This window comes from Pseudophryne corroboree, chromosome 3 (assembly GCF_028390025.1).
Source record: "Pseudophryne corroboree isolate aPseCor3 chromosome 3, aPseCor3.hap2, whole genome shotgun sequence".
NCBI classification, from domain to species: domain Eukaryota; kingdom Metazoa; phylum Chordata; class Amphibia; order Anura; family Myobatrachidae; genus Pseudophryne; species Pseudophryne corroboree.
The window spans coordinates 299,080,898-299,100,282 of NC_086446.1; positions in this window are offsets into that span (position 1 = coordinate 299,080,898).

The following is a 19,385-nucleotide window of genomic DNA, read 5'->3' on the forward strand; positions in this document are numbered from 1 at the left end:
ATATATAGCAGTACGGAAGGCCACTGCTGTACCTACCTCTGTGTCGTCACTCGTCATCCATTAAGTATACTATTATCCATCTACATTCTAAACCTGTGGTGCATTTTAGTTTTGCAGTTTGCTGACACAGTGTCCACCAGTATACTATATATAGCAGTACGGTAGGCCACTGCTGTACCTACCTCTGTGTCGTCACTCGTCATCCATTAAGTATAGTATTATCCATCTACATTCTAAACCTGTGGTGCATTTTAGTTTTGCAGTTTGCTGACAGTGTCCACCAGTATACGATATATAGCAGTACGGTAGGCCATTGCTGTACCTACCTCTGTGTCGTCACTCGTCATCCATTAAGTATACTATTATCCATCTACATTCTATACCTGTGGTGCATTTTAGTTTTGCAGTTTGCTGACAGTGTCCACCAGTATATTATATATAGCAGTACGGTAGGCCACTGCTGTACCTACCTCTGTGTCGTCCCTCGTCATCCATTAAGTATACTATTATCCATCTACATTCTAAACCTGTGGTGCATTTTAGTTTTGCAGTTTGCTGACACAGTGTCCACCAGTATATTATATATAGCAGTACGGTAGGCCACTGCTTTACCTACCTCTGTGTCGTCACTAGTCATCCATTAAGTATAGTATTATCCATCTACATTCTAAACCTGTGGTGCATTTTAGTTTTGCAGTTTGCTGACACAGTGTCCACCAGTATACTATATATAGCAGTACGGTAGGCCACTGCTGTACCTACCACTGTGTCATCACTCGTCATCCATTAAGTATACTATTATCCATCTACATTCTAAACCTGCGGTGCATTTTAGTTTTGCAGTTTGCTGACACAGTGTCCACCAGTAGACTATATATAGCAGTACGGTAGGCCACTGCTGTACCTACCTCTGTGTCGTCACTCGTCATCCATTAAGTATACTATCCATCTACATTCTATACCTGTGGTGCATTTTAGTTTTGCAGTTTGCTGACACAGTGTCCACCAGTATACTATATATAGCAGTACAGTAGGCCACTGCTGTACCTACCTCTGTGTCGTCACTCGTCATCCATTAAGTATACTATTATCCATCTACATTCTAAACCTGTGGTGCATTTTAGTTTTGCAGTTTGCTGACACAGTGTCCACCAGTATACTATATATAGCAGTACGGTAGGCCACTGCTGTACCTACCTCTGTGTCATCACTCGTCATCCATTAAGTATAGTATTATCCATCTACATTGTAAACCTGTGGTGCACTTTAGTTTTGCAGATTGCTGACACAGTGTCCACCAGTATACGATATATAGCAGTACGGTAGGCCACTGCTGTACCTACCTCTGTGTCGTCACTCGTCATCCATTAAGTATACTATTATCCATCTACATTCTATACCTGTGGTGCATTTTAGTTTTGCAGTTTGCTGACACAGTGTCCACCAGTATACTATATATAGCAGTACGGTAGGCCACTGCTGTACCTACCTCTGTGTCGTCACTCGTCATCCATTAAGTATACTATTATCCATCTACATTCTAAACCTGTGGTGCATTTTAGTTTTGCAGTTTGCTGACACAGTGTCCACCAGTATACTATATATAGCAGTACGGTAGGCCACTGCTGTACCTACCTCTGTGTCGTCACTCGTCATCCATTAAGTATAGTATTATCCATCTACATTCTAAACCTGTGGTGCATTTTAGTTTTGCAGTTTGCTGACAGTGTCCACCAGTATACGATATATAGCAGTACGGTAGGCCATTGCTGTACCTACCTCTGTGTCGTCACTCGTCATCCATTAAGTATACTATTATCCATCTACATTCTATACCTGTGGTGCATTTTAGTTTTGCAGTTTGCTGACAGTGTCCACCAGTATATTATATATAGCAGTACGGTAGGCCACTGCTGTACCTACCTCTGTGTCGTCCCTCGTCATCCATTAAGTATACTATTATCCATCTACATTCTAAACCTGTGGTGCATTTTAGTTTTGCAGTTTGCTGACACAGTGTCCACCAGTATATTATATATAGCAGTACGGTAGGCCACTGCTGTACCTACCTCTGTGTCGTCACTCGTCATCCATTAAGTATAGTATTATCCATCTACATTCTAAACCTGTGGTGCATTTTAGTTTTGCAGTTTGCTGACACAGTGTCCACCAGTATACTATATATAGCAGTACGGTAGGCCACTGCTGTACCTACCACTGTGTCATCACTCGTCATCCATTAAGTATACTATTATCCATCTACATTCTAAACCTGTGGTGCATTTTAGTTTTGCAGTTTGCTGACACAGTGTCCACCAGTAGACTATATATAGCAGTACGGTAGGCCACTGCTGTACCTACCTCTGTGTCGTCACTCGTCATCCATTAAGTATACTATCCATCTACATTCTATACCTGTGGTGCATTTTAGTTTTGCAGTTTGCTGACACAGTGTCCACCAGTATACTATATATAGCAGTACGGTAGGCCACTGCTGTACCTACCTCTGTGTCGTCACTCGTCATCCATTAAGTATACTATTATCCATCTACATTCTAAACCTGTGGTGCATTTTAGTTTTGCAGTTTGCTGACACAGTGTCCACCAGTATACTATATATAGCAGTACGGTAGGCCACTGCTGTACCTACCTCTGTGTCATCACTCGTCATCCATTAAGTATAGTATTATCCATCTACATTGTAAACCTGTGGTGCACTTTAGTTTTGCAGTTTGCTGACACAGTGTCCACCAGTATACGATATATAGCAGTACGGTAGGCCACTGCTGTACCTACCTCTGTGTCGTCACTCGTCATCCATTAAGTATACTATTATCCATCTACATTCTAAACCTGTGGTGCATTTTAGTTTTGCAGTTTGCTGACACAGTGTCCACCAGTATACTATATATAGCAGTACGGTAGGCCACTGCTGTACCTACCTCTGTGTCGTCACTCGTCATCCATTAAGTATAGTATTATCCATCTACATTCTATACCTGTGGTGCATTTTAGTTTTGCAGTTTGCTGACACAGTGTCCACCAGTATACTATATATAGCAGTACGGTAGGCCACTGCTGTACCTACCTCTGTGTCGTCACTCGTCATCCATTAAGTATAGTATTATCCATCTACATTCTATACCTGTGGTGCATTTTAGTTTTGCAGTTTGCTGACACAGTGTCCACCAGTATACTATATATAGCAGTACGGTAGGCCACTGCTGTACCTACCTCTGTGTCGTCACTCGTCATCCATTAAGTATAGTATTATCCATCTACATTCTATACCTGTGGTGCATTTTAGTTTTGCAGTTTGCTGACACAGTGTCCTCAAGTATACGATATATAGCAGTACGGTAGGCCACTGCTGTACCTACCTCTGTGTCATCACTCATCATCGATTAAGTATACTATTATCCATCTACATTCTAAACCTGTGGTGCATTTTAGTTTTGCAGTTTGCTGACACAGTGTCCACCAGTATACTATATATAGCAGTACGGTAGGCCACTGCTGTACCTACCTCTGTGTCGTCACTCGTCATTCATTAAGTATACTATTATCCATCTACATTCTATACCTGTGGTGCATTTTAGTTTTGCAGTTTGCTGACACAGTGTCCACCAGTGTACTATATATAGCAGTACGGTAGGCCACTGCTGTACCTACCTCTGTGTCGTCACTCGTCATCCATGAAGAATACTATTATCCATCTACATTCTAAACCTGTGGTGCATTTTAGTTTTGCAGTTTGCTGACACAGTGTCCACCAGTATACTATATATAGCAGTACGGTAGGCCACTGCTGTACCTACCTCTGTGTCGTCACTCGTCATCCATTAAGTATACTATTATCCATCTACATTCTAAACCTGTGGTTCATTTTAGTTCTGCAGTTTGCTGACACAGTGTCCACCAGTATACTATATATAGCAGTACGGTAGGCCACTGCTGTACCTACCTCTGTGTCGTCACTCGTCATCCATTAAGTATACTATTATCCATCTACATTCTAAACCTGTGGTGCATTTTAGTTTTGCAGTTTGCTGACACAGTGTCCACCAGTATACTATATATAGCAGTACGGTAGGCCACTGCTGTACCTACCTCTGTGTCGTCACTCGTCATCCATTAAGTATACTATCCATCTACATTCTATACCTGTGGTGCATTTTAGTTTTGCAGTTTGCTGACACAGTGTCCACCAGTATACTATATATAGCAGTACGGTAGGCCACTGCTGTACCTACCTCTGTGTCGTCACTCGTCATCCATTAAGTATACTATTATCCATCTACATTCTAAACCTGTGGTGCATTTTAGTTTTGCAGTTTGCTGACACAGTGTCCACCAGTGTACTATATATAGCAGTACGGTAGGCCACTGCTGTACCTACCTCTGTGTCGTCACTCGTCATCCATTAAGTATACTATCCATCTACATTCTATACCTGTGGGGCATTTTAGTTTTGCAGTTTGCTGACACAGTGTCCACCAGTATACTATATATAGCAGTACGGAAGGCCACTGCTGTACCTACCTCTGTGTCGTCACTCGTCATCCATTAAGTATACTATTATCCATCTACATTCTAAACCTGTGGTGCATTTTAGTTTTGCAGTTTGCTGACACAGTGTCCACCAGTATACTATATATAGCAGTACGGTAGGCCACTGCTGTACCTACCTCTGTGTCGTCACTCGTCATCCATTAAGTATAGTATTATCCATCTACATTCTAAACCTGTGGTGCATTTTAGTTTTGCAGTTTGCTGACAGTGTCCACCAGTATACGATATATAGCAGTACGGTAGGCCATTGCTGTACCTACCTCTGTGTCGTCACTCATCATCCATTAAGTATACTATTATCCATCTACATTCTATACCTGTGGTGCATTTTAGTTTTGCAGTTTGCTGACAGTGTCCACCAGTATACGATATATAGCAGTACGGTAGGCCACTGCTGTACCTACCTCTGTGTCGTCCCTCGTCATCCATTAAGTATACTATTATCCATCTACATTCTAAACCTGTGGTGCATTTTAGTTTTGCAGTTTGCTGACACAGTGTCCACCAGTATATTATATATAGCAGTACGGTAGGCCACTGCTGTACCTACCTCTGTGTCGTCACTCGTCATCCATTAAGTATAGTATTATCCATCTACATTCTAAACCTGTGGTGCATTTTAGTTTTGCAGTTTGCTGACACAGTGTCCACCAGTATATTATATATAGCAGTACGGTAGGCCACTGCTGTACCTACCACTGTGTCATCACTCGTCATCCATTAAGTATACTATTATCCATCTACATTCTAAACCTGTGGTGCATTTTAGTTTTGCAGTTTGCTGACACAGTGTCCACCAGTATACTATATATAGCAGTACGGTAGGCCACTGCTGTACCTACCTCTGTGTCGTCACTCGTCATCCATTAAGTATACTATCCATCTACATTCTATACCTGTGGTGCATTTTAGTTTTGCAGTTTGCTGACACAGTGTCCACCAGTATACTATATATAGCAGTACGGTAGGCCACTGCTGTACCTACCTCTGTGTCGTCACTCGTCATCCATTAAGTATACTATTATCCATCTACATTCTAAACCTGTGGTGCATTTTAGTTTTGCAGTTTGCTGACACAGTGTCCACCAGTATACTATATATAGCAGTACGGTAGGCCACTGCTATACCTACCTCTGTGTCGTCACTCATCATCCAATAAGTATACTATTATCCATCTACATTCTAAACCTGTGGTGCATTTTAGTTTTGCAGTTTTCTGACACAGTGTCCACCAGTATACTATATATAGCTGTACGGTAGGCCACTGCTGTACCTACCTCTGTGTCGTCACTCGTCATCCATTAAGTATACTATTATCCATCTACATTCTAAACCTGTGGTGCATTTTAGTTTTGCAGTTTGCTGACAGTGTCCACCAGTATACTATATATAGCAGTACGGTAGGCCACTGCTGTACCTACCTCTGTGTCGTCACTCGTCATCCATTAAGTATACTATTATCCATCTACATTCTAAACCTGTGGTGCATTTTAGTTTTGCAGTTTGCTGACACAGTGTCCACCAGTATACTATATATAGCAGTACGGTAGGCCACTGCTGTACCTACCTCTGTGTCGTCACTCGTCATCCATTAAGTATAGTATTATCCATCTACATTCTATACCTGTGGTGCATTTTAGTTTTGCAGTTTGCTGACACAGTGTCCACCAGTATACTATATATAGCAGTACGGTAGGCCACTGCTGTACCTACCTCTGTGTCGTCACTCGTCATCCATTAAGTATAGTATTATCCATCTACATTCTATACCTGTGGTGCATTTTAGTTTTGCAGTTTGCTGACACAGTGTCCACAAGTATACGATATATAGCAGTACGGTAGGCCACTGCTGTACCTACCTCTGTGTCATCACTCATCATCGATTAAGTATACTATTATCCATCTACATTCTAAACCTGTGGTGCATTTTAGTTTTGCAGTTTGCTGACACAGTGTCCACCAGTATACTATATATAGCAGTACGGTAGGCCACTGCTGTACCTACCTCTGTGTCGTCACTCGTCATTCATTAAGTATACTATTATCCATCTACATTCTATACCTGTGGTGCATTTTAGTTTTGCAGTTTGCTGACACAGTGTCCACCAGTGTACTATATATAGCAGTACGGTAGGCCACTGCTGTACCTACCTCTGTGTCGTCACTCGTCATCCATGAAGTATACTATTATCCATCTACATTCTAAACCTGTGGTGCATTTTAGTTTTGCAGTTTGCTGACACAGTGTCCACCAGTATACTATATATAGCAGTACGGTAGGCCACTGCTGTACCTACCTCTGTGTCGTCACTCGTCATCCATTAAGTATACTATTATCCATCTACATTCTAAACCTGTGGTTCATTTTAGTTTTGCAGTTTGCTGACACAGTGTCCACCAGTATACTATATATAGCAGTACGGTAGGCCACTGCTGTACCTACCTCTGTGTCGTCACTCGTCATCCATTAAGTATACTATTATCCATCTACATTCTAAACCTGTGGTGCATTTTAGTTTTGCAGTTTGCTGACACAGTGTCCACCAGTATACTATATATAGCAGTACGGTAGGCCACTGCTGTACCTACCTCTGTGTCGTCACTCGTCATCCATTAAGTATACTATCCATCTACATTCTACACCTGTGGTGCATTTTAGTTTTGCAGTTTGCTGACACAGTGTCCACCAGTATACTATATATAGCAGTACGGTAGGCCACTGCTGTACCTACCTCTGTGTCGTCACTCGTCATCCATTAAGTATACTATTATCCATCTACATTCTAAACCTGTGGTGCATTTTAGTTTTGCAGTTTGCTGACACAGTGTCCACCAGTGTACTATATATAGCAGTACGGTAGGCCACTGCTGTACCTACCTCTGTGTCGTCACTCGTCATCCATTAAGTATACTATCCATCTACATTCTATACCTGTGGTGCATTTTAGTTTTGCAGTTTGCTGACACAGTGTCCACCAGTATACTATATATAGCAGTACGGAAGGCCACTGCTGTACCTACCTCTGTGTCGTCACTCGTCATCCATTAAGTATACTATTATCCATCTACATTCTAAACCTGTGGTGCATTTTAGTTTTGCAGTTTGCTGACACAGTGTCCACCAGTATACTATATATAGCAGTACGGTAGGCCACTGCTGTACCTACCTCTGTGTCGTCACTCGTCATCCATTAAGTATAGTATTATCCATCTACATTCTAAACCTGTGGTGCATTTTAGTTTTGCAGTTTGCTGACAGTGTCCACCAGTATACGATATATAGCAGTACGGTAGGCCATTGCTGTACCTACCTCTGTGTCGTCACTCGTCATCCATTAAGTATACTATTATCCATCTACATTCTATACCTGTGGTGCATTTTAGTTTTGCAGTTTGCTGACAGTGTCCACCAGTATATTATATATAGCAGTACGGTAGGCCACTGCTGTACCTACCTCTGTGTCGTCCCTCGTCATCCATTAAGTATACTATTATCCATCTACATTCTAAACCTGTGGTGCATTTTAGTTTTGCAGTTTGCTGACACAGTGTCCACCAGTATACTATATATAGCAGTACGGTAGGCCACTGCTGTACCTACCTCTGTGTCGTCACTCGTCATCCATTAAGTATAGTATTATCCATCTACATTCTAAACCTGTGGTGCATTTTAGTTTTGCAGTTTGCTGACACAGTGTCCACCAGTATACTATATATAGCAGTACGGTAGGCCACTGCTGTACCTACCACTGTGTCATCACTCGTCATCCATTAAGTATACTATTATCCATCTACATTCTAAACCTGTGGTGCATTTTAGTTTTGCAGTTTGCTGACACAGTGTCCACCAGTATACTATATATAGCAGTACGGTAGGCCACTGCTGTACCTACCTCTGTGTCGTCACTCGTCATCCATTAAGTATACTATCCATCTACATTCTATACCTGTGGTGCATTTTAGTTTTGCAGTTTGCTGACACAGTGTCCACCAGTATACTATATATAGCAGTACGGTAGGCCACTGATGTACCTACCTCTGTGTCGTCACTCGTCATCCATTAAGTATACTATTATCCATCTACATTCTAAACCTGTGGTGCATTTTAGTTTTGCAGTTTGCTGACACAGTGTCCACCAGTATACTATATATAGCAGTACGGTAGGCCACTGCTATACCTACCTCTGTGTCGTCACTCATCATCCAATAAGTATACTATTATCCATCTACATTCTAAACCTGTGGTGCATTTTATTTTTGCAGTTTTCTGACACAGTGTCCACCAGTATACTATATATAGCTGTACGGTAGGCCACTGCTGTACCTACCTCTGTGTCGTCACTCGTCATCCATTAAGTATACTATTATCCATCTACATTCTAAACCTGTGGTGCATTTTAGTTTTGCAGTTTGCTGACAGTGTCCACCAGTATACTATATATAGCAGTACGGTAGGCCACTGCTGTACCTACCTCTGTGTCGTCACTCGTCATCCATTAAGTATACTATTATCCATCTACATTCTAAACCTGTGGTGCATTTTAGTTTTGCAGTTTGCTGACACAGTGTCCACCAGTATACTATATATAGCAGTACAGTAGGCCACTGCTGTACCTACCTCTGTGTTGTCACTCGTCATCCATTAAGTATACTATTATCCATCTACATTCTAAACCTGTGGTGCATTTTAGTTTTGCAGTTTGCTGACACAGTGTCCACCAGTAGACTATATATAGCAGTACGGTAGGCCACTGCTGTACCTACCTCTGTGTCGTCACTCGTCATCCATTAAGTATACTATCCATCTACATTCTATACCTGTGGTGCATTTTAGTTTTGCAGTTTGCTGACACAGTGTCCACCAGTATACTATATATAGCAGTACGGTAGGCCACTGCTGTACCTACCTCTGTGTCGTCACTCGTCATCCATTAAGTTTACTATTATCCATCTACATTCTAAACCTGTGGTGCATTTTAGTTTTGCAGTTTGCTGACACAGTGTCCACCAGTATACTATATATAGCAGTACGGTAGGCCACTGCTGTACCTACCTCTGTGTCGTCACTCGTCATCCATTAAGTATAGTATTATCCATCTACATTGTAAACCTGTGGTGCACTTTAGTTTTGCAGTTTGCTGACACAGTGTCCACCAGTATACGATATATAGCAGTACGGTAGGCCACTGCTGTACCTACCTCTGTGTCGTCACTCGTCATCCATTAAGTATACTATTATCCATCTACATTCTATACCTGTGGTGCATTTTAGTTTTGCAGTTTGCTGACACAGTGTCCACCAGTATACTATATATAGCAGTACGGTAGGCCACTGCTGTACCTACCTCTGTGTCGTCACTCGTCATCCATTAAGTATACTATTATCCATCTACATTCTAAACCTGTGGTGCATTTTAGTTTTGCAGTTTGCTGACACAGTGTCCACCAGTATACTATATAAAGCAGTACGGAAGGCCACTGCTGTACCTACCTCTGTGTCGTCACTCGTCATCCATTAAGTATACTATTATCCATCTACATTCTAAACCTGTGGTGCATTTTAGTTTTGCAGTTTGCTGACACAGTGTCCACCAGTATACTATATATAGCAGTACGGTAGGCCACTGCTGTACCTACCTCTGTGTCGTCACTCGTCATCCATTAAGTATAGTATTATCCATCTACATTCTAAACCTGTGGTGCATTTTAGTTTTGCAGTTTGCTGACAGTGTCCACCAGTATACGATATATAGCAGTACGGTAGGCCATTGCTGTACCTACCTCTGTGTCGTCACTCGTCATCCATTAAGTATACTATTATCCATCTACATTCTATACCTGTGGTGCATTTTAGTTTTGCAGTTTGCTGACAGTGTCCACCAGTATATTATATATAGCAGTACGGTAGGCCACTGCTGTACCTACCTCTGTGTCGTCCCTCGTCATCCATTAAGTATACTATTATCCATCTACATTCTAAACCTGTGGTGCATTTTAGTTTTGCAGTTTGCTGACACAGTGTCCACCAGTATACTATATATAGCAGTACGGTAGGCCACTGCTGTACCTACCTCTGTGTCGTCACTCGTCATCCATTAAGTATAGTATTATCCATCTACATTCTAAACCTGTGGTGCATTTTAGTTTTGCAGTTTGCTGACACAGTGTCCACCAGTATACTATATATAGCAGTACGGTAGGCCACTGCTGTACCTACCACTGTGTCATCACTCGTCATCCATTAAGTATACTATTATCCATCTACATTCTAAACCTGTGGTGCATTTTAGTTTTGCAGTTTGCTGACACAGTGTCCACCAGTATACTATATATAGCAGTACGGTAGGCCACTGCTGTACCTACCTCTGTGTCGTCACTCGTCATCCATTAAGTATACTATCCATCTACATTCTATACCTGTGGTGCATTTTAGTTTTGCAGTTTGCTGACACAGTGTCCACCAGTATACTATATATAGCAGTACGGTAGGCCACTGATGTACCTACCTCTGTGTCGTCACTCGTCATCCATTAAGTATACTATTATCCATCTACATTCTAAACCTGTGGTGCATTTTAGTTTTGCAGTTTGCTGACACAGTGTCCACCAGTATACTATATATAGCAGTACGGTAGGCCACTGCTATACCTACCTCTGTGTCGTCACTCATCATCCAATAAGTATACTATTATCCATCTACATTCTAAACCTGTGGTGCATTTTATTTTTGCAGTTTTCTGACACAGTGTCCACCAGTATACTATATATAGCTGTACGGTAGGCCACTGCTGTACCTACCTCTGTGTCGTCACTCGTCATCCATTAAGTATACTATTATCCATCTACATTCTAAACCTGTGGTGCATTTTAGTTTTGCAGTTTGCTGACAGTGTCCACCAGTATACTATATATAGCAGTACGGTAGGCCACTGCTGTACCTACCTCTGTGTCGTCACTCGTCATCCATTAAGTATACTATTATCCATCTACATTCTAAACCTGTGGTGCATTTTAGTTTTGCAGTTTGCTGACACAGTGTCCACCAGTATACTATATATAGCAGTACAGTAGGCCACTGCTGTACCTACCTCTGTGTTGTCACTCGTCATCCATTAAGTATACTATTATCCATCTACATTCTAAACCTGTGGTGCATTTTAGTTTTGCAGTTTGCTGACACAGTGTCCACCAGTAGACTATATATAGCAGTACGGTAGGCCACTGCTGTACCTACCTCTGTGTCGTCACTCGTCATCCATTAAGTATACTATCCATCTACATTCTATACCTGTGGTGCATTTTAGTTTTGCAGTTTGCTGACACAGTGTCCACCAGTATACTATATATAGCAGTACGGTAGGCCACTGCTGTACCTACCTCTGTGTCGTCACTCGTCATCCATTAAGTTTACTATTATCCATCTACATTCTAAACCTGTGGTGCATTTTAGTTTTGCAGTTTGCTGACACAGTGTCCACCAGTATACTATATATAGCAGTACGGTAGGCCACTGCTGTACCTACCTCTGTGTCGTCACTCGTCATCCATTAAGTATAGTATTATCCATCTACATTGTAAACCTGTGGTGCACTTTAGTTTTGCAGTTTGCTGACACAGTGTCCACCAGTATACGATATATAGCAGTACGGTAGGCCACTGCTGTACCTACCTCTGTGTCGTCACTCGTCATCCATTAAGTATACTATTATCCATCTACATTCTATACCTGTGGTGCATTTTAGTTTTGCAGTTTGCTGACACAGTGTCCACCAGTATACTATATATAGCAGTACGGTAGGCCACTGCTGTACCTACCTCTGTGTCGTCACTCGTCATCCATTAAGTATACTATTATCCATCTACATTCTAAACCTGTGGTGCATTTTAGTTTTGCAGTTTGCTGACACAGTGTCCACCAGTATACTATATATAGCAGTACGGTAGGCCACTGCTGTACCTACCTCTGTGTCATCACTCGTCATCCATTAAGTATAGTATTATCCATCTACATTCTATACCTGTGGTGCATTTTAGTTTTGCAGTTTGCTGACACAGTGTCCACCAGTATACTATATATAGCAGTACGGTAGGCCACTGCTGTACCTACCTCTGTGTCGTCACTCGTCATCCATTAAGTATAGTATTATCCATCTACATTCTATACCTGTGGTGCATTTTAGTTTTGCAGTTTGCTGACACAGTGTCCACAAGTATACGATATATAGCAGTACGGTAGGCCACTGCTGTACCTACCTCTGTGTCGTCACTCATCATCGATTAAGTATACTATTATCCATCTACATTCTAAACCTGTGGTGCATTTTAGTTTTGCAGTTTGCTGACACAGTGTCCACCAGTATACTATATATAGCAGTACGGTAGGCCACTGCTGTACCTACCTCTGTGTCGTCACTCGTCATCCATTAAGTATACTATTATCCATCTACATTCTAAACCTGTGGTTCATTTTAGTTTTGCAGTTTGCTGACACAGTGTCCACCAGTATACTATATATAGCAGTACGGTAGGCCACTGCTGTACCTACCTCTGTGTCGTCACTCGTCATCCATTAAGTATACTATTATCCATCTACATTCTAAACCTGTGGTGCATTTTAGTTTTGCAGTTTGCTGACAGTGTCCACCAGTATACTATATATAGCAGTACGGTAGGCCACTGCTGTACCTACCTCTGTGTCGTCACTCGTCATCCATTAAGTATACTATCCATCTACATTCTATACCTGTGGTGCATTTTAGTTTTGCAGTTTGCTGACACAGTGTCCACCAGTTAACTATATATAGCAGTACGGTAGGCCACTGCTGTACCTACCTCTGTGTCGTCACTCGTCATCCATTAAGTATACTATTATCCATCTACATTCTAAACCTGTGGTGCATTTTAGTTTTGCAGTTTGCTGACACAGTGTCCACCAGTGTACTATATATAGCAGTACGGTAGGCCACTGCTGTACCTACCTCTGTGTCGTCACTCGTCATCCATTAAGTATACTATCTATCTACATTCTATACCTGTGGTGCATTTTAGTTTTGCAGTTTGCTGACACAGTGTCCACCAGTATACTATATATAGCAGTACGGAAGGCCACTGCTGTACCTACCTCTGTGTCGTCACTCGTCATCCATTAAGTATACTATTATCCATCTACATTCTATACCTGTGGTGCATTTTAGTTTTGCAGTTTGCTGACACAGTGTCCACCAGTGTACTATATATAGCAGTACGGTAGGCCACTGCTGTACCTACCTCTGTGTCGTCACTCGTCATCCATGAAGTATACTATTATCCATCTACATTGTAAACCTGTGGTGCATTTTAGTTTTGCAGTTTGCTGACACAGTGTCCACCAGTATACTATATATAGCAGTACGGTAGGCCACTGCTGTACCTACCTCTGTGTCGTCACTTGTCATCCATTAAGTATACTATTATCCATCTACATTCTAAACCTGTGGTGCATTTTAGTTTTGCAGTTTGCTGACACAGTGTCCACCAGTATACTATATATAGCAGTAGCAGTACGGTAGGCCACTGCTGTACCTACCTCTGTGTCGTCACTCGTCATCCATTAAGTATACTGTCCATCTACATTCTATACCTGTGGTGCATTTTAGTTTTGCGCAGTAAATATAGTAGTAGGCCATTGCTATTGATACTGGCATATAATTCCACACATAAAAAAATGGAGAACAAAAATGTGGAGGTTAAAGGGAAAGATCAAGATCCACTTCCACCTCGTGCTGAAGCTGCTGCCACTAGTCATGGCCGAGACGATGAAATGCCATCAACATCGTCTGCCAAGGCCGATGCCCAATGTCATAGTAGAGAGCATGTAAAATCCAAAACACAAAAGTTCAGTAAAATGACCCAAAAATCAAAATTAAAAGCGTCTGAGGAGAAGCGTAAACTTGCCAATATGCCATTTACGACACGGAGTGGCAAGGAACGGCTGAGGCCCTGGCCTATGTTCATGGCTAGTGGATCAGCTTCACATGAGGATGGAAGCACTCATCCTCTCGCTAGAAAAAAAAAAAAAGACTTAATCTGGCAAAAGCACAGCAAAGAACTGTGCGTTCTTCTAAATCACAAATCCCCAAGGAGAGTCCAATTGTGTCGGTTGCGATGCCTGACCTTCCCAACACTGGACGGGAAGAGCTTGCGCCTTCCACCATTTGCACGCCCCCTGCAAGTGCTGGAAGGAGCACCCGCAGTCCAGTTCCTGATAGTCAAATTGAAGATGTCACTGTTGAAGTACACCAGGATGAGGATATGGGTGTTGCTGGCACTGGGGAGGAAATTGACAAGGAGGATTCTGATGGTGAGGTGGTTTGTTTAAGTCAGGCACCCGGGGAGACACCTGTTGTCCGTGGGAGGAATATGGCCATTGACATGCCTGGTCAAAATACAAAAAAAATCAGCTCTTCGGTGTGGAATTATTTCAACACAAATGCGGACAACAGGTGTCAAGCCGTGTGTTGCCTTTATCAAGCTGTAATAAGTAAGGGTAAGGACGTTAACCACCTCGGAACATCCTCCCTTATACGTCACCTGCAGCGCATTCATCATAAGTCAGTGACAAGTTCAAAAACTTTGGGTGACAGCGGAAGCAGTCCACTGACCACTAAATCCCTTTCTCTTGTAACCAAGCTCCTGCAAACCACACCACCAACTCCCTCAGTGTCAATTTCCTCCTTACCCAGGAAAGCCAATAGTCCTGCAGGCCATGTCACTGTCAAGTCTGATGAGTCCTCTCCTGCCTGGGATTCCTCCGATGCATCCTTGAGTGTAACGCCTACTGCTACTGGCGCTGCTGTTGTTGCTGCTGGGAGTCGATCGTCATCCAAGAGGGGAAGTCGGAAGACAACTTGTACTACTTCCAGTAAGCAATTGACTGTCCAACAGTCCTTTGCGAGGAAGATGAAATATCACAGCAGTCATCCTGCTGCAAAGCAGATAACTCAGGCCTTGGCAGCCTGGGCGGTGAGAAATGTGGTTCCGGTATCCATCGTTAATTCAGAGGCAACTATAGACTTGATTGAGGTACTGTGTCCCCGGTACAAAATACCATCTAGGTTCCATTTCTCTAGGCAGGCGATACCGAAAATGTACACAGACCTCAGAAAAAGACTCACCAGTGTCCTAAAAAATGCAGTTGTACCCAATGTCCACTTAACCACGGACATGTGGACAAGTGGAGCAGGGCAGACTCAGGACTATATGACTGTGACAGCCCACTGGGTAGATGTATTGCCTCCCGCAGCAAGAACAGCAGCGGCGGCACCAGTAGCAGCATCTCGCAAACGCCAACTCGTTCCTAGGCAGGCTACGCTTTGTATCACCGCTTTCCAGAATAGGCACACAGCTGACAACCTATTACGGCAACTGAGGAAGATCATTGCAGAATGGCTTACCCCAACTGGACTCTCCTGGGGATTTGTGACATCGGACAACGCCAGCAATATTGTGCGTGCATTACATCTGGGCAAATTCCAGCACGTCCCATGTTTTGCACATACATTGAATTTGGTGGTGCAGAATTATTTAAAAAACGACAGGGGCGTGCAAGAGATGCTGTCGGTGGCCCGAAGAATTGCGGGCCACTTTCGGCATTCAGGCACCGCGTACAGAAGACTGGAGCACCACCAAACATTCCTGAACCTGCCCTGCCATCATCTGAAGCAAGAGGTGGTAACGAGGTGGAATTCAACCCTATATATGCTTCAGAGGATGGAGGAGCAGCAAAAGGCCATTCAAGCCTATACATCTGCCCACGATATAGGCAAAGGAGGGGGAATGCACCTGACTCACGCGCAGTGGAGAATGATTTCAACGTTGTGCAAGGTTCTGCAACCCTTTGAACTTGCCACACGTGAAGTCAGTTCAGACACTGCCAGCCTGAGTCAGGTCATTCCCCTCATCAGGCTTTTGCAGAAGCTGGAGACATTGAAGGAGGAGCTAAAACAGAGCGATTCCGCTAGGCATGTGGGACTTGTGGATGGAGCCCTTAATTCGCTTAACCAGGATTCACGGGTGGTCAATCTGCTGAAATCAGAGCACTACATTTTGGCCACCGTGCTCGATCCTAGATTTAAAACCTACGTTGTATCTCTCTTTCCGGCAGACACAAGTCTGCAGAGGTTCAAAGACCTGCTGGTGAGAAAATTGTCAAGTCAAGCGGAACGTGACCCGTCAACATCTCCTCCTTCACATCTCCCGCAACTGGGGGTGCGAGGAAAAGGCTAAGAATTCCTAGCCCACCCGCTGGCGGTGATGCAGGGCAGTCTAGAGCGAGTGCCACTGCTGACATCTGGTCCAGACTGAAGGACCTGCCAATGATTACTGACATGTCGTCTACTGTCACTGCATATGATTCTCTCACCATGGAAAGAATGGTGGAGGATTATATGAGTGACCGCATCCAAGTAGGCACGTCAGACAGTCCGTACGTATACTAGCAGGAAAAAGAGGCAATTTGGAGGCCCTTGCACAAACTTGCTTTATTCTACCTAAGTTGCCCTCCCTCCAGTGTGTACTCCGAAAGAGTGTTTAGTGCAGCCGCTCACCTTGTCAGCAATCGGCTTACGAGGTTACTTCCAGAAAATGTGGAGAAGATGATGTTCATCAAAATTAATTATAATCAATTCCTTCGTGGAGACATTCACCAGCAGCAATTGCCTCCAGAAAGTACACGGGGACCTGAGATGGTGGATTCCAGTGAGGACGAATTAATAATCTGTGAGGAGTGGGATGTACACAGTGAAAGGGGTGAGGAATCGGAGGATGATGATGAGGTGGACATCTTGCCTCTGTAGAGCCAGTTTGTGCAAGGAGAGTTTGATTGCTTCTTTTTTGGTGGGGGCCCAAACCAACCAGTGATTTCAGTCACAGTCGTGTGGCAGACCCTGTCGCTGAAATGATGGGTTCGTTAAAGTGTGCATGTCCTGTTTATACAACATAAGGGTGGGTGGGAGGGCCCAAGGACAATTCCATCTTGCACCTCTTTTTTCTTTCATTTTTCTTTGCATCATGTGCTGTTTGGGGACAATTTTTTGGAAGTGCCATCCTGTCTTGATTGACACTGCAGTGCCACTCCTAGATGGGCCAGGTGTTTGTGTCGGCCACTTGTGTCGCTTAGCTTAGTCAAACAGCCACCTTGGTGCTCCTCTTTTTTTCTTTGCATCATGTGCTGTTTGGGGACTATTTTTTAAATCTGCCATCCTGCCTGACACTGCAGTGCCACTCCTAGATGGGCCAGGTGTTTGTGTCGGCCACTTGTGTCGCTTAGCTTAGTCACACAGCCACCTTGGTGTGCCTCTTTTTTTCTTTGCATCATGTGCTGTTTGGGGACAATTTTTTGGAAGTGCCATCCTGTCTTGATTGACACTGCAGTGCCACTCCTAGATGGGCAAGGTGTTTGTGTCAGCCACTTGTGTCGCTTAGCTTAGTCAAACAGCCACCTTGGTGCGCCTCTTTTTCTTTGCATCATGTGCTGTTTGGGGACAATTTTTTGGAAGTGCCATCCTGTCTTGATTGACACTGCAGTGCCACTCCTAGATGGGCCAGGTGTTTGTGTCGGCCACTTGTGTCGCTTAGCTTAGTCAAACAGCCACCTTGGTGCGCCTCTTTTTTTCTTTGCATCATGTGCTGTTTGGGGACTATTTTTTATAACTGCCATCCTGTCTGACACTGCAGTGCCACTCCTAGATGGGCCAGTTGTTTTTGTCAGCCACTTGGGTCGCTTAGCTTAGCCACACAGCTACCTCATTGCACCTCTTTTTTTCTTTGCATCATGTGCTGTTTGGGGACTATTTTTTAAATCGGCCATCCTGCCTGACACTGCAGTGCCACTCCTAGATGGGCCAGGTGTTTGTGTCGACCACTTGTGTCGCTTAGCTTAGTCAAACAGCCACCTTGGTGCGCCTCTTTTTTTCTTTGCATCATGTGCTGTTTGGGGACTATTTTTTAAATCGGCCATCCTGCCTGACACTGCAGTGCCACTCCTAGATGGGCCAGTTGTTTTTGTCAGCCACTTGGGTCGCTTAGCTTAGCCACACAGCTACCTCATTGCACCTCTTTTTTTCTTTGCATCATATGCTGTTTGGGGACTATTTTTTAAATCGGCCATCCTGCCTGACACTGCAGTGCCACTCCTAGATGGGCCAGGTGTTTGTGTCGACCACTTGTGTCGCTTAGCTTAGTCAAACAGCCACCTTGGTGCGCCTCTTTTTTTCTTTGCATCATGTGCTGTTTGGGGACTATTTTTAAAAAATCGGCCATCCTGCCTGACACTGCAGTGCCACTCCTAGATGGGCCAGGTGTTTGTATCGGCCACTTGGGTCGCTTAGCTTAGCCATCCAGCGACCTCTGTGCAAATTGTAGGACTACAAATAATATTGTGAGGTGTGAGGTGTTCAGAATAGACTGGAAATGAGTGGAAATTATGGTAATTGAGGTTAATAATACTATGGGATCAAAATGACCCCGAATTCTATGATTTAAGCTGTTTTTTAGGGGTTTTTGAAAAAAAAACACCCGAATCCAAAACACACCCGAATCCGCCAAAAAAAATTCGGTGAGGTTTTGCCAAAACGCGTCCGAATCCAAAACACGGCCGCGGAACCGAATCCAAAACCAAAACACAAAACCCGAAAAATGTCCGGTGCACATCACTAGTACAAACACACATGTTGGGAATGATGGCTGGGATGTAATGCGAGACGAGTTTGCAAAAGTCACACATTTTGCAAATCCGGCCAATGTGATAGTGTCCAAGTACATGCAAAATTTAATGT